The sequence below is a fragment of the Scylla paramamosain genome, chromosome 14 (assembly GCF_035594125.1).
Source record: "Scylla paramamosain isolate STU-SP2022 chromosome 14, ASM3559412v1, whole genome shotgun sequence".
Classification (NCBI taxonomy): Eukaryota; Metazoa; Arthropoda; class Malacostraca; order Decapoda; family Portunidae; genus Scylla; species Scylla paramamosain.
The window spans coordinates 10,983,555-11,001,362 of record NC_087164.1 but is presented as its reverse complement, the minus strand read 5'-3'; the positions used below and the strand labels follow the sequence as shown (position 1 = coordinate 11,001,362).

The 17,808-nt window shown below is 40.9% G+C and overlaps 1 protein-coding gene across 1 annotated transcript in view; it reads left to right on the top strand.

Annotated features, from left to right (window-relative positions):
- The window catches only part of LOC135106856 (uncharacterized), a 148,121-nt gene that overhangs the window by 69,130 nt on the left and 61,183 nt on the right, over positions 1-17,808 (top strand).

The following is a 17,808-nucleotide window of genomic DNA, read 5'->3' as shown; positions in this document are numbered from 1 at the left end:
GAGGGGCAGGTTGGGCGGGGCGGGAAGGGTCGGGAGAGGCGGGGGCGGCGGGGAGCAGACCTTCCGGGTTAGATATCGGGGGTGAAGTTTCTCATTGAATGGCTTCCCTGGCGGCGAAACTTGTACCAGAAAGCTTAGGACGATAATTAGGGACTCGGGAACCATGTCGGCTGAGAGAGAGAGAGAGAGAGAGAGAGAGAGAGAGAGAGAGAGAGAGAGAGAGAGAGAGAGAGAGAGAGAGAGAGAGAGAGAATTACTATTGATGATTCTAAGGTATAGAAATACAAATGACAAGCAGGAACGGAGGCGAAATTTCAAAAGGCAAAAGAGTAAAGGCAAAGGAGGAAAAAGGAATGAGGAAAACCCAACAACCAGTGAGACAAACAGCGCCTGTCATCTTGCGTCCTATCCAGGCGATGCTGACGACTCCCTGACACTCACTCCATTGGGGAATTTGTATTGCAGACACTTGTGAATGTGGCCGCTTTATATTGTGTCCTCGTTTAATTTTGTGGTAATGTAAAAGTTGACAGGCTTGTTGGACTAATGGGTGATCGTGTGGCATATCATGTCCTTATTTAATTTTGTAGTCACGTTAGTATGTTGGACTTCTGATAGATCGTGTGCAGATGAAGACGACAAGTAAGTCACCGAATAGAATATTGTGTAAAGTAAAGAATATAGTTATATACATGTCGGTTTTCTTAAGATATATACATTCTGAGTGAAAACGAAGACTATTACAAAAAAAAAGAAAGAAAGGAAAGGAAGAAAGAAAGACAACGTCATGTCATTCACTGTATCACGAGAATTTTGCGAATGGGAGACTCAAGGAATTGACTTCACAGCGTCTTTCGTGAAATGCATTCAAGGTGAAAAGCTATTTAACTTGTGCCGAAAGAAGGAAAACAACAACGTGACTTTCGCTATATCATATGCGTTTAATACCTGGCTTGTGTTTTTTATCTTTTCCTTCTGCCCTTGACCGCTCTTCCAAATTCACAAAAAAAGAAATAAAACTTCCATGAAGACTTAAAAAGAGATTAAAATTTCCACTCACGAAGCAAAGGGGAGCAGTAAAGAAAAAAAGGTTAGGTGAGGTGCATTGCAGAAGTCAGTGAGGGAAGGAGGAAGAAGGAAGGAGGGCAGGCTCTGGAGGACGCAGTGTGGTAGGCGCGGCGGGGCTCTCAGCTTGCCTGGCGGAGTGGCAGGTTGACAAGGAAATGCGGAGGAATATCAATGCGGTGCTTTTTCTCTCTCGCGCGGAGGACTGAAAAGTTTGTGCTGGTGGGTGCCTGGAATGTTGGGAAGGTGAAGAATCTGCCGATAGAATGGAGGACTTTGGGCTGTGAAGTTCGAAGAAATTATACATTCTTGATTAAACACACAGGATGATTTACAAAGAAGAACCATTAATATGTAAAGGTCTTATTTTCCCTAATTCTTTATTGTGAAGAATTTATACGACAGAAAAAAAAGGAGATATAAGACGTGTTTCCTGTACGCACTATCTGCTCCAGGAAGGGACGTGAGGTGTGTATATATTGCAATGTTAGAGATGTATATTCATTGGTGTTGAACGCGCTGTTGTATAATTAATGTACATGTATTTCTGGTTGTAGTGTGCTGGGTCTCTGGACTGTATTCTCAAATGTTTCGTTGTGTTATCTCTAGTGGAGGCTTTTACAGTATTCAATAGCGCCTCCATGATTCTAGTAATAGATTAACAAGTATTCTGCATCACTAATAGTACAAAATAGAAAAGACGTGAAAACATGCCTAATAATCTCTATAACCTTTGAAAATAACCCTGGTGAGAAAGCAGAATTGAAGAATATGATTGCGTGATGGTGGCTGGGATGGGAACGAATCAAGACGGGAGGAGAGAGAGAGAGAGAGAGAGAGAGAGAGAGAGAGAGAGAGAGAGAGAGAGAGAGAGAGAGAGAGAGAGAGAGAGAGAGAGAGAGAGAGAGAGAGAGAGAGAGAGGAACTAACATTCATTACTTTCCCTGACACTCAAATAGTTCCTCTGTTGTTGCTCTGCCGCTCCCGACGAGGCACAAGACTTTCCCTGCCTCTCTTCTGCCTCTCTCTTCCTCCACACATACACGCACACACACACACACACACACGCGCACGCACACGCACACCTTGTCAGTTGCGTTCCATTCATCATCACAGCTGTTGTTATTTTTATTTATGAAGTGCAATGTCTTTCCATCATTCTGGATCCGTTTCCTTACCACCATCTTTTTGTTATTATTATTATTATTTTTGTCGTCGTTATTCTTCTCGTCTGTCTTTTCTCTTCTCCTTCTCTTATTGTTGTTGTTGTTTTTGTTATTCTCACTATTCGTCCTTGTTTTTGTTCTTTGTTTTCCTCCTACTTCTCCTCTTTTTTTCCTCCTATTCCTCCTTTTATTCTTCTCCTCTTCCCACTTGTCTTTCTAATCCTTCTTTTCCTCCTCGTCCTCCTTTTCCTTCTCCACCTCCTCCTTTTTCATGTGCTCGCTCTCAAACAACTCGCCTCTATTATTATCATGTTCAATTCCTGTATCATCATCATCATCATCATCATCATCATCATCACCATTATCATCATCATCATCATCATCATCATCATTATCATCATCATCATCATCATCATCATACTCCACCGTTTTCTAGTCTCCTTCGCGCACCTCATCTCATTCATCCTCAATCTATTTCTCATCATCATTAGTGCCAAACAGTATCATCATTGTATAATTATCATTGTCATATCTGCATTTGCTATTATCTTCATCGTCCTTGCATTTTTTTTTTTTTTATGTCTTCCTCCTTTCCCGCCGACGCCTACTCCTCCTCTTCCTTCTCCTCCTCCTCAACTCTCTGTTCCTTGTCTTCGTTACCAGTGTAAATAGGGCACACACACACACAGACACACACACACACACACACACACACACACACACACACACACACACACACACACACACACACACACACACACACACACACTTTTCTGTTAGCTTTGTGAGAATTGGCTTGGTAAGTTTGTATTATAGTGTATTATTTGGACAGTACGAGGAGGTTTCTTCTATTCATTCTCCGCAAGAGTCCCCGAAGAAGGAAACTTTTGCAGCAAACTCCCAAACAAACTTCCCTGCCACTCGCTGCTTCGTACTCACTATTTTTTTTCGTACGGCATATGAAAGCAACCAATGGTGTCTTTAGATCCTCATAGTAACCTTTCAAAACTAGGAAAGTAAAAGCAAAAGAAAATAAGAGAATATACAAGAACCCTGTATTGCACATGCCATCTGCCATCCCCATTCATAAATTTGTCTAACTGAACTGTCATGTACCAGATTTTATATGATCTCAAGGTTTAGTTAAAGTTCTTTGTCGTATTCGTTTAAAAGATCATGTACTTTTATTTCTACCCGTGAAGAAAGCGAGTATAGGTGAATGAAAAGTAACCAACAAACTAACAAAAGTCATAACTAAGTAAAATGGAGACTCATGTATTTTTCTTACATTTTCACTTATTTGTCCCTCCTTTAGAACGAAAAGCACAAATCATAAAAGATACGCTTGTCCTTACTTCTTGTTACGAAGGTGAAAGCAAATTAATGTTACGATTCTCTAGTTTTAGCGAGAAAATTTTACTCTAGAACGACGCTTTCACTCACAGAAAAGCGAGAGTCATCTTTATGCACTCAGAAACCACTTAAGTCAGGAAGCTGTTATTAATTTCAATGGGGCGTGTGGCACGGCTGTTCATTCCGGCAAATTAGGAAGGTAATGAGGGAAGCCGGAATATCGATCATAGCAGAGATGACTGGGCCGCCCGAATACTTTGCTTTCCCTTTCTATTTCTATTTTACACTCTCCATTTTCTCCCGCATCACCCACTCTTGTTCTTCTAGCCCCTTTATGTATCTTTTCTCAGTTTTGGAACTTAAAGCTCGATCATAATAAAAAAAAAAGAGTTTTACCTTTGCAGAGACCGTAAGGAAGACCCAGACCCTTATTCCAAATCACTTATGTCTTACGAATATTAAGATAATTTCCAAAACCCAGAGATGAATAATCAAGTTCTCATAAGCGTTTCTCTACATTGACGATGCAGAATACGTATTAGATTATTCCTACAGCCTTAAAAACACTTCCAGTAACTTCCACTAGACTAGAGCGAGTTGGAAGTTGTCGAGGTAAGACGCGTGAACAGTTCAGGAATACGGGCCCAGTGTAGCTAGTGAGGCGAGGTGCGCACGGTGTTAGAAGCGAGCCGGGATTCCAGACTGGCGCTGAGAGGTGAAAGACGTTAGTCGAGAGAGAGATAGGAAGAGAGGAAGGGAGAGGGAGAAGTAAAATATAATTACGCGCTGATTGAGGAAGAGGAGCATAAAACACAATTCCGAACTTTATCTCTTATAAAACTTTCGTGACAACTTTTTTGATTCGGTGAGATGTGACGCGTGTGTGAGAGAGTGAGAGAAAGGTGAAAGCGAGGGTGAGAGTGAGACAGGGCGCTGGTGGTGGTAAATTTTATGAATGTGATGGAAATGAAGGCCCGCCATAATGAAGCCACCAGGGGGCGCCAGAGAGGAGAGAGAGAGAGAGAGAGAGAGAGAGAGAGAGAGAGAGAGAGAGAGAGAGAGAGAGAGAGAGAGAGAGAGAGAGAGAGAGACCTACGATACTCACATAAGTAAGCCAAAAATTATTACTAAACAGAAATAAAACAGATGACAAAGCTCTATGACATTCCTTAGAACATTAAAATTGAGACAAATAAAGATGACAAAAATAAATAAAAGAGATGAAAGAATTTCGTATCTTGGCACATTACAAGACTTAACGTTTCAGTGCAAGTGTCACATTCACTACACGTTTTTACCGCAACGTCATAAGGAACAATAAATTTTCTCATTATCGTCAAGGAGAAGAGAGAAAAATTTTTTGAGCGATGAATTGGTGAAATAAGGAGTCAGCGCCGCGCCTGGCTGGGCTGCGAGATTTACGAGTCGAGATAAGAAGAGTGAAGAAAGACTCCCAACTCTCGAAGGAAAAAATTATAGAATTATGGAAATCTAATGAGGTGAAAGACGTGGAATGTTTTGTCATTAAGAGAATTGTATACAAATAGATAACTGAATAACAAAAGGGCGTAATTTTGAGGAGAAATACATAGGAAGAAAATAAAGAATAAAGTGAACTAACTTTAAAAGGAAAGCACAAAAAATTAAATAAAAGAATGATCATAAAAAAGCGAATGCAAGAAAGAACTCACATACAACGCTTTAACTTACACGGAAAGAGAGGAAGCGAAAAGGAAAGTTATTCCCTCAAGTTGGAAGCAAGCTAGATAGCAGCTGACATATGGGCCATGGAACGCTAGTATACCAAGGCTTACTCTGGCGGCAGGAAGTGTTGAAGAAAGACACACAGAGGAGCGAAGAAAGAAGTCGATGGAAGTGTGCAACGATAATAACTTCAAGGCGGAGAGAGAGAGAGAGAGAGAGGAAAAAAATAGAGAAAGAGGGAGAAAGAGAGAAGGAGAAAGAGCCCCAGAAGACAAAGGAAAGAAAAGGAACTGAAAGATGCTAAGTAAGCGCTAGAGAAAGACAGGAAGATACTGCTCGTAGACAAATCTAAAACCCAGGATGAAAACAAGAGGAAGAGAAGAGCACGGAGAAACTACCTACGTTTTCACAACTGAGGAAAGATGGCTGACGTAGATTGTCAGCAGATAATGAGAAGAAAAGGAAGAAACGAAAGAAAGGATGAGAGAAAGAGGGAGTAAAAAAAAGAAGGCGTTATAAACATGATAAAAAGCAAGAGGAATTGGATGAACGTGAAGGAAAGAGATGACGGGGCAAAGGAACAGATGAGATGCTAAAGACAGGAATGAATGAAACAGACGGGAAATTTTTTTGAGATTTATGTTTGGCTCCAAGAAAGAGAGAGAGAGAGAGAGAGAGAGAGAGAGAGAGAGAGAGAGAGAGAGAGAGAGAGAGAGAGAGAGAGAGAGAGAGAGAGAGAGAGAGACACGAAAGGAAGTCTAAGAAAAGATGCAGAAAGATGGGAAAGATAATATTGACGACTCGGATCTTTCTTTTCGTCCCTCTCTTCCTTACCGTTTCTTCTCCCTTCTTCCATCCCTCCTTTCCCTTATCCCCTTCTGCAGACGGAGGGAGAATTGTGTTACTAAACCTCTTTACTTGCCTCTTCCCATTTTCCCTTGCAAGTTTCCTCTCCACTCTTCTACTCCTTTTCGTCGTCATCGTCCTCATCGTCTTCTTGTCCTCCTCCTCCTCCTCCTCCTCCTCCTCCTCCTCCTCCTCCTCCTCCTTCTCCTCTTCCTTCTTCTCCTCCTCCTTTTGCCCTTTTCGTCTTCCTCTTCTTATCTCTTTTCATCCTACATCTTTTCCTCTCTCTCCACTTCTTCCTCCTCCTCTATGCCTTCCTCCTCCTCCTCCTCCTCCTCCTCCTCCTCCTCCTCCTCCTCCTCCTCTTCCTTCTCCTCCTACTCCTCCTCATCCTCCTCCTCCTCCTCCTCCTCCTCCTCCTCCTCCTCCTCCTAGTCCGTTTTCCTTCCTTGTTGTTCTCTATCTGCATATTTATGTAGTATAGGTAGTGAAAAAACAAATATAGGAGAGAGAGAGAGAGAGAGAGAGAGAGAGAGAGAGAGAGAGAGAGAGAGAGAGAGAGAGAGAGAGAGAGAGAGAGAGAGAGAGAGAGAGAGAGAGAGAGAGAGAGATCCTGTTTACATGACCTCCTTTGCTTAGATATGTGGCGGAATCCTAAAAACCAAAGCAGTTAAGATAAATAAAAAAAAAAAAAAGAAGTAAAAAGAAGAAAAACTCACTATTTTTGGCGAGAGAATTTTGAGATAAATGGTCCAAGGTTTTAAGGCAGAATGTTGCGTTGAAGTAAACACTGGTTCTGAGAAGTAAGGCAGGAAAGAAAATTGGATCCTGCAGGCAAGAGTGAAGGCTGGAGGCAAAAAAGTGCACCAGTGTAATTAGTCTCGCTGTGAGAGTTGCCAACCTGAGAGAGAGAAAGAGAGAAAGAGAGAGGACTGTTAGAAAGATCAGAGGGATGCAGTTAGTGTTCCTTTGGCCCAGCAGAGAGAGAGAGAGAGAGAGAGAGAGAGAGAGAGAGAGAGAGAGAGAGAGAGAGAGAGAGAGAGAGAGAGAGAGAGAGAGAGAGAGAGAGAGAGAGAGAGAGAGAGAGAGAGAGAGAGAGAGAAGCTTGATCAAGGACCTTCTCTCTTCCCACTCGGAAAATAAAAGAAAAAGAAGTATAATGAGAAAAAAATAAGCACTTAAGAAACAAAGAAAAATTAAAAACAGCAAGACTCCAAGAAATATGAATGATAAAAGTAATGAAACCATGATAAGGTACGGGAGAGGGAAGCATGTAATACGTAGACAGAAAAAACAGAGGTAGTCAGAAGAAACACACTCAAATATAGGAAGCTGTTTAGTTAGTGGATCTTGGTCAGAATAAGGCGGGTAATTTGGGGCATAAACAAAATAGATGAGAGAGGAAAAAGGTGCAAAAGTAAAGAAAGCAAAGCATTAAGAAAGGCTAAAGAACGACCAAAGTTCGGATAAAAGTGTTGCCTACTTTCCTTCTCCTCCTCCTTCTCTTCTTCCTCCTCTTCCTTGGTGTCTTTCTCGTTCTTCGTTTCTTTGTCCTTGTTCTTGTATTTTGCATTCTCTTCTCCTTTGTCCTCCTCCTCCTCCTCCTCCTCCCCCTTCTCCTCCTCCTCCTCCTCCTCCTCCTCTTCCTGCTTTTCTTCCTCCTCCTCCTCCTTCTCCTTCTCCACTACCACCTGCTTGTCTTTGTTGTGCTCTTCTTTCTTCTCGTCCTAGTTTTCTTCATTCTCTTCTCCCCTCTTTCTTCTCCTCCTACTCCTCCTCTTACCCTTTTTTCTTTTTTTTTCTTTCTCGTTGTTCGCGTCTTTCTTCTTGTTCTGGTCTTATTCTGCAGCTTCCTTCTCCTTTCCCTCCTTCCCCTCCTCCTGCGCCTCCTTCCGAATGGCCCGTTATTCTTACATTCTCTCTCCCTCCGCCCATCAGCCCATTTCTTCCATTTGCCCTCTCCCCTCTACGCCACCTTTCAGGACGCCCCTGGCTGATTCGTGTCCTAACTCTCTTGAAGGGGAACATCACCCAGGGAATTTCCACTCTTAGTGTGATGATATGCTGGTGTCGGTAGCAGGAGGAGGAAGAGGAGGAGTAGTGACATAACGCGTCTTTGTCATGGGGTAGGGCATGGCTTTCTTCCCCTTTGGTTTATTATTAGGGTAGTTTTGGTGGTTATATAAAGTAGATTTGGAAAGGTTATTGCAATCTCCATAATTTTCTCTCTCTCTCTCTCTCTCTCTCTCTCTCTCTCTCTCTCTCTCTCTCTCTCTCTCTCTCTCTCTCTCTCTCTCTCTCTCTCTCTCTCTCTCTCTCTCTCTCTCTCTCTCTCTCTCTCTCTCTCTCTCTCTCTCTCTCTCTCTCTCTCTCTCTCTCTCTCTCTCTCTCTCTCTCTCTCTCTCTCTCTCTCTCTCTCTCTCTCTCTCGTCCACAAACTGTCCAACGAGTGAGTGAATTTGCTTAGTGTAACGCCAGTGTGTATTTGTCTTGCCATTTCGAGGGATATGGTTCTCACTGCACACACATATAGGCATACCAGTCCACCCACCCACCCACCCACCCACCCACATCCACACACACACACACACACACACACACACACACACACACACACACACACACACACACACACACACACACACACACACACACACACACACACACACACACACACACACACACACACACACACACACACACACACACTTGCAGACACGAGTTCCTAGACATCTTAGGCATCAAATATCTGTGTTAATATTTTCACATAACTGTCTGCATAGCTTCATGTTTGTGCCTCGACTGATGACGGAGGCGAGGAAAAGGAAGCGAAAAATCTTTTGAGGCGTAGGTGCAAAGAGGGGAAAAATATGATACCTTTAGATAAGAGCACCTCTCAGAATCGTTATCAATTTAATTTCCACCATGCCAGTAAAAGGGCTAGAAGGTATTCAAGTTGAGAATTCATTTTCCCAACTGGATCACAAAGGACACGGAGCACTACTGCCACTTGAGCCGACCTGGTCCTCCTTAAGGAAGTTTTCGTCCAACTTTTGGGTGGGAACATTACTGCTTATCCCAGGCTTGCAACTTTTTTCTCAGCTTGTTTTTAGCCACGATCCTCGGAAAGGGGAAATAAGAGGACAGAGTTGCCCGTGTCTGTGCACCCATGTAAGAGCTTTCGTTTGGGACGGGGCTAGTAAGTGAAACATGGATGATGTTTCCGTAGACAGCGTCTGCTATAATGAGGTGCTGTGGGTTTTATGGCTATGCTATTTGATCCACTTATATACTGTGATGATTTGTGACCTTAAAACTATATTGTAAGGGGGCAGAAGTATTATTAGTGTTAATTCAGCTCATGATTAGCTGAGATTCAGCTCCGGTGTTGTGTGAGGGTGTCTAGGAAAGTAGTTATTGCCACAGAAATTATGAAATAAAGGCTTCGCGGCCACTGTCATCATATCCTTACCAAATGTTTCTCCAAATTTTTTTCATATTTTGCTGCATAAGCAGGAAAAGTGATGTTGAGGTCAGGCTGAGATCATAAAGCTAATTAATAACGATAATAGTAGTGATGTCCATTATGTATGGGTCACAGCCAATGAAATAAAAGAGATTCATCATCATCATCATCATCATCATCATCATCATCATCATCATCATCATCATCATTTATCATCATCATCATAACTTCCACCGACAGCTGGGCCAAGTCAAAATTCAAAATTCTTTCACTATAATTTATCTTTTCATTCCTGTGTGTGTGTGTGTGTGTGTGTGTGTGTGTGTGTGTGTGTGTGTGTGTGTGTGTGTGTGTGTGTGTGTGTGTGTGTGTGTCTTTGTGATTTCCGTTTCTCTAAAAATCTCGAAGAATTTTCCAGATTTCGCTTCCCCACTTCCTTCGTTCTGCATTGGTCTCACAGTTAAAGAGAAATATCGACTTTGAGAAATGTGCGCATATCCTGAAGAGATTTGAGAATGTATGGACAGAATCAATGGTGCATATCTTACCTTCTTCAGTCTTACGATGTCGTGTTCTTTAATCTCTGCAAGGTAATTTACAACAAGTACTCACCTTTCTCTTCTTTGTCTTGAATTTTAATACATTTCTATATGGAATCATTGTTTCTTGCTATCTTTTCATACCCTTTCCTGGCTTCCATATCCCGCCCACGATAGATGCTTACCTTTGGAGCAAAATTAAGGGAAAAAAAAATAGCTAGATTAGCAACAGTAACAAACCTGATGTCAGAAAATATACGTAACTTTCACCACCACCAGCAAGCGAGCGAGCGAGGGAGGTGGGAAGTCGTGAGGAAAAGAGATTATGAAGAGAGGATCCGTCCCTCACCCTGCGTTTCATTCCCTTGGGCACAAATTGTTCAGAAAATGGTGTGTCGCGGTGTGAGGCGACGCCACTGCCGAGCGATAACACACTTCGATCCCTCCAGCGCTCGACCAGTCCTGCCATCCAACCTGGGCAGGCGACAAGCGCGGTCTGGGAAGAGAGGAGAGATATAATAAAAGAAAATAGATAAATAATGTGTGTGGAAGTTAGGAGGGTGGTTTGTTGGTGGCTTGTTGATGGTCTGTTGATGGTGGCTGTGCGTTGTGAGTGTGTGGTGGTGGTTGTGGTGGGTTATGTTTGGAGTAATGGTGTTTTGTGTAGGTGACTGAGCGTGATGTGTGTGTGTAGTGTAAGATTCTCTCTCTCTCTCTCTCTCTCTCTCTCTCTCTCTCTCTCTCTCTCTCTCTCTCTCTCTCTCTCTCTCTCTCTCTCTCTCTCTCTCTCTCTCTCTCTCTCTCTCTCTCTCTCTCTCTCTCTCTTATTCGGGTAAACTTTGGACCCCTCAGCCACATATATACTATTTTTTTTTTCGCCGCCTCTCTACTAAAATCTTTTGGTTGAGGAGCGCCAAGACACTTCTGGAACTTACGAGTAAATTGTCTTTCCCTTTATTGAGAGAGAGAGAGAGAGAGAGAGAGAGAGAGAGAGAGAGAGAGAGAGAGAGAGAGAGAGAGAGAGAGAGAGAGAGAGAGAGAGAGTCACAAATTTTGATAGTAACTTTCTGGAAACTTATTTTATTGCTTTCATTAGACTGATAAAGGTTTTTGTTTCTTCTTCTTTTTTTCCAGTAAGTAAAAGACTTTAATTTCAGTAATTCAATTTTGAATATCCTTTAAAGATTTTTTTTCCGAAAGCTTTTTTTTTTTTTCATTTGAAGTGAAAGCATTTATTTTTGTACTGAATTATATTTTTGGTGGCGATGTGTTTTTAATAACGGAAAAAAAATATTTTGTCGGACTGAATTCCATATATTAAAGGTGAAAGTGTTAAATTTCCTGTTCATTTTTTTTTTATCTTATTTAGTGTAAAGAATATTTGTACAAAGTGTTATTTAGGTGTCAGTTGTAATGGTAAGCTGAAGTTAACGTTTTGCGGCGCTGTGACGGTTCTTCTTAGTATATATGAAATCAAACTATCTTTTTTAGCATTGAAAACTGGACAGAAGGTAATCGCTCTGCCTTCTTTCTGGGATGATCGCTGAAAACATTAAACCTCTGGTGAGCATTGGTGTAGAAGTGCACAGGATTGCTGCTGGTGCGTTGTTTAAAGCTAAATTTGATCATCTTAAAGCAGATAACATACTCATGACGTGAAACTAGACCATACTGACTCACTCGGCCTGAATTATATCACAGAGCACACTTAATAATAGTATTAGATGAAGCCAAGAAATTATGGTGCTATAATTCTGCTTTAATGGTCACACAATTCTATGGGATTACTTTATCTCCTGACAAGGTGGAGTTCGATTTACGTATTTCACTATTGCCTTTCCGACGTAGCCTGACCTAGCTTAACCTAACATTACGTAACGTAACCTAACCTAATCTAACATTACGTAACCTAACCTAACCTAACATAACATTACGTAACCTAACCTAACATTACATAACCTAACCTAACCTAACCGTATAAAAATAAACGCTCGTTCGAACATTAATAATTTTGAGTACTTTGTTTAAAGAAATCAATACGCGTTTAATACAGATGACATTTCTCTTCCGCAAAAAACAATAAATAAATAAATTTAAAAAAAATTATTACCTTTGGATTTTATTTATTTTTTTATTTTATTTTTTTTTAATCAACATTCAGTGTTTCTTGGTTTAGCGCCGAAAATCTCTCTCTCCTGGGCGTATTCTGTAGCATTCCTTATAAGATGAGGTCCAGCAGAAAAGATAGATGCAGCTAATGCAGTGTGACGCCTTCCTTCTCGAGGGAAATTATGCTGATTAATTCAAACATTGATTCTTTTTCGTGATTACGGCAGACGTGCGTGCGTGCGTTCGTGTGTGTGTGTGTGTGTGTGTGTGTGTGTGTGTGTGTGTGTGTGTGTGTGTGTGTGTGTGTGTGTGTTTCACTTGAGATGCTTACTAATCGTCCATCTTTATTTTACTTTTATTTCCTGAGAATGGTAAAGGAATATATTCACTTTTTTCTTATTATTCCAGTGATAAGCGTTGTGACTTTAGCCCTTGACAGTATTACAGTATTAAGTCAAAGAAAGCAAATACAAACAACACCTGATCTGTTCACGTTACTATGCAACATGTAATGAAAATCACGTATATCAGGTGATAATGGAAGAGTAAAGTTGGCTTTATACACATACAAGAAAGATCCCCAAACATACACGCACACACACACACACACACACACACACACACACACACACACACACACACACACACACACACACACACACACACACACACACACACACACACACACACACACACACACACACACACACACACACACACACACACACACACACACCTGCCTGCCTGCCTGCCTGCCTGCCTGCCTGCCGCCAGCATCACACATAATCACCAGAAGAACACTCAACACCCTATTATAACCTCAGAGGGAAAGATGAAGGAGGAAGAGAAGGAAAAGAGAGAGAAGGAGAAGGAGGACACCTTTTAACGTTATATTAACCTCTTATTTCTACTGAGATATGGGTCATGAGTTATCGGGGACAGCGAGACTGGACGGGGCAACATCATCAGGAGGGGGAGACAAAATATATCACCCTAACAAAACGTCTTCATTTGATTACTACAGAGAGAGAGAGAGAGAGAGAGAGAGAGAGAGAGAGAGAGAGAGAGAGAGAGAGAGAGAGAGAGAGAGAGAGAGAGAGAGCAGAAGATAGTTGAGAAAGGAGACTGCAGAAGGCTATCTGACCTACACAAAGCACCTCCTGAGCACTTAAACCTTACCATCTTTCATCGTCACCCATAAATTTACCTAATGTGTGTGCACTTTGAGAGAGAGAGAGAGAGAGAGAGAGAGAGAGAGAGAGAGAGAGAGAGGGGGGGGGGTACTAGACACGAGAGCATTAGCAATCACTACACCCTTCATGCATCCCCACGCTAATTTGCTATATGCGTTCTAGTTGTGTATTGATCGGAGTCTCCACCAACCCTTACAGCTGCTCCTCCCCTTCCTGCTCCTCCTCCTTCTCCTACCACTCCTTCCTTCTTCCTCACACACACGCTCACATACAAACAAACACACACACACACACACACACACACACACACACACACACACACACACACACACACACACACACACACACACACACACACACACACACACACACACACACACACACACACACACACACACACACACACACACACACACACACACACACACACACACACACACACACACACACACATGACCGGATATTTTTAGGCATCCAGACACACACACACACACACTCACACACAGACACACACGCAATGGATTAAAGCACACACAGTTGTTTTGCATTTTTTTCATGGTTTTGGATTAAAAAAGAATTATTATATATTTTATTACTATTTACTCCGCTGACTAAAGTCATTGTTATTTTTTTTTGTTGCTAGAATGCAAACAGCTTCTCGATTTGCATGAAAAATTTCCAGTTGACTTGGGCATTTCGATTTTTTCCTCTTTTTTTTTTTATTATTTATTTATTTTTATTTTTTTTTTTTTACTAATTGTACTTGTGGACGTCTTAAGAAGACATATAATATTGGCAGATAAATCAAATATACTTGACTTATTATCATTATCTGCAATTGGTTTCTTTGATTTGCCTCAGTTTTTTCCTCTCCTCCCTTTTTTCCTGTTTCTTTTTTTTTATTCACAAGTATCATTAATTCACTTTCCATAAAAATATTGAGACATAAGTTAATATACTTACAATGATTTTTCAGTTTGATTATTTAAATAATTTAGAATTTTCTTCTCCTAATTGTTGTTCTAATTTTACTTATTCACTTTTCATAAAATATTGGCAGGTGGATGGAATACTTACCTCATTACCTTGATTTCCCACACAAATTACCTCTCTCGGCGTCTAATTAAGGAAGAATAGCGTTAATTGGCCTGAATTATGTGAGTAAATAGACGGATGGATCCATGGACACCAAACAGATCGATGAAATACGAATGCTGATTCATCACGACACAAATAAACAAGTAAACATGCAAACAAACAAGCACACGGTATTTCCTGTTATGTCTCTCACTGTGTTGTGATTATTTTATTTTCGAGATTTTGTCTTTTTAAGTGTTAACGTATTGTATTTGGGTCTGTAATGCTGCTGATATTTTTGTTGTATATCACATACTTGATAATACAAACGCGATTATTTTTTTTTATTTTCTCACTTTGTCAATTATCAAATGGAAAGAAAAATAAGCATCATCAAGAAATTATATATTCAAGGTGTGTATTCACAAACTCTACTTTGTCTTACGAGTATATTACATGCTGGATATTGTAAACGTGACTATTTCTGTCTTACTTTTCCCCTTACTTCAAATGTCAAGGAACGGAAAGGAAATATCATCAAGACATACTATATTCAAGATGTATATTCACAAACTCTTCCTCCTGTCCCTCCTATCACTGATACCTCCTCAACCTCTGCATGTTGCCGCATTACAACAGCATACTTGCATTTTTACAGCTATTTTCATACATTGTTGTTATTTGTGACGTAAAAACTCATTAACATCTCCATTATTTCATCTTCACCGGAAATCCCTAAGAACGATATATCATTCCAGTTTTACTTCGTCTGTCAGATTTTTCTTAACACCTTCACTGCACAGGAAACTACAGCAGATGTTACTCCTATGTCCTTTCAGATTCATAACTTCCAGCTCGATTACTTCAAGTTTTGGTTTGACATTCTCTGTCTGCCTTCCATAAGTAGCAAAGAAATAATTTTAACCTGCAATAGATTTCATTTTCCTTAAGGGCAAATTTGCATTCTTGTTTCTTTAAAGTCTCCATCGGTGCCTGCTTGTGTGGCCATCTCGTCCCATAACACACCTGCGATCGATAGTTTGCGCCTTTCTAATACCCTAATCAGGAGAGTTATTGTCAAAGTTATTATCGCGTGAGTGCGCCTGATGGACCTGTGATCGCCGTGGATTGGGACACATGCGGCACCAGACGGGGAGACACGTCAATAAAAAAGGATTAGACGAAAACAGATTGTCCTCCAACCGTGAATGTATGGAATGCCATTATAACATTACATTAACTGGTAATTTGCAGCTCTCATCTGATGGCGTTGCCTGTTGATGCTATTAAAATTGTTTATTATAGAAATGTATTAAAAGTTTAGATATTATACAACAGTGAATTTATGAAAGGATATTATGAAATACTACATTAATGTCTTTATATATTTGATGGCAGTGTACTTTAATGAAGCCTTGATTACTATGTACTTTCCCAATACACTTCTCTTTCCTTTTAAAACGCATTAAGATTCTATAGCAATTGATTTATGTACTAAGATCTACCTGTATCCTGGAGGAGGCGGTCACGGCAATAGTCATTACAGTATTATACTTACATCAAAGCAGGGAACAAGTCTCGCTGAAAATAGTATGCAGAATAAACTAATAACGCTACCTGAAAGAAAGGCGAAGCAGAACTGTAGGTAGCGACAGTCATTACGATCATACTTACATCAGAACAAGTAACAACTCTTGCTGAAAATAGTATGCAACAGAAGGGTAAATTAATGACGCTAGACAGAGAATAATAGAAATAACAGCTGACAAACTAGCCGCCCTCACCATTCTGGAAAGACTGGAGAAAACAAAACATGTTATTTTCAACTCATCATTTTTTTTTTTTTTTTGCAAGATGGTAAAACTAATTATCTTTGCGGTTAGGGAAACGAGTATGAGCGTGGCGTTAAGTGGATAAGGAGGACGAACGGAGGAGAGAGGAAACGACGGGGAGGATTTGTGGGCGTTTTGGGCGAGGAAGAAGACGCCAAGAACAGAGAACTGGAAGGAGCTGAGAAGATGATGGATAAAAAATAAAATGGAAGAAGGAAGGAGTACTGATGACGGACATAGAATAAGGAAGATGTGTATTACTTTCTTGCATAAGTTGATACAGGGTAATAACTGTCATACATATTATCTTTTGATTTAAACAAACTTATGAAATACACAAGACTCAAGGTTACCGTAGTATTGCGCTGAAATTACTCTCTCATATACAGTGTAAAGCAAAGTTTAATAGAGCAATGTAATATGTTAGTCATTTATATCCGTTTCGAAACACGTAGGAAAACATAAGGTTACTGTATTATTGAGTTGACAGATACAATTTCAGACGCATTGTGAGGCAAACACTAACAGACCAGTGTAGTAGTATGTTAGTTAGTCATCTATATCTCTTCTTAAACACGTAAGGAAACACGAGACAACCTTACGAGAGTGGTGAGCGTGTTGACAACTCGCACATACCAACCTCCTTCACGTTGCTCTCTCGCTGTAAGCCCGGCTAAGCTCCTCCAACCTTTACCCTTAAGCCGACGTTTGCCTCTCCTTTAATGCCACCCAGAAGATAGTGTTCCGGTTCACTATTCATACAACGCTGCCCCGCTGTTCCCTCTTCTTTACTCAAGTATCAGAGGACCAACTAGCCTCCCTCTGACTCATTACGCCTTCCATTCCGTGACACGCTTCTCGTCTCCAGGGATGCAACGCTTATATTTCCGCCATGTTGGATGCTTTTCATTCTTTCCCTCTCTCTCTCTCTCTCTCTCTCTCTCTCTCTCTCTCTCTCTCTCTCTCTCTCTCTCTCTCTCTCTCTCTCTCTCTCTCTCTCTCTCTCTCTCTCTCTCTCTCTCTCTCTCTCTCTCTCTCTTTTGACATCCTTTCAGCCGCTTCTCTTGACTTTTCCTTTTTCGTGGTAAGTTAAAAAGCAGTAAATTGAAGATATGTATAGTTGTAACTGCTGCCATTCACTTATCAACGTAATGCTTCTATAAGCGTATCTTTCTCCAGATATACTCTCCAGATCGTCCTCCTCTTGACCTTTGCTTTTCGTAATTCTTGAGAAAATGCAAATTAAAGATATGTGTAACTACAACTCCAGCCATCAACTTATGAACGTAATACTTCTACAAACACACACACACACACACACACACACACACACACACACACACACACACACACACACACACACACACACACACACACAGGGACGCACTCCCATCCAATAAATCTTTCTCTGATTAATGTACGCTTTGATGACACATGTGGTGCACCATTTTCCCCGCG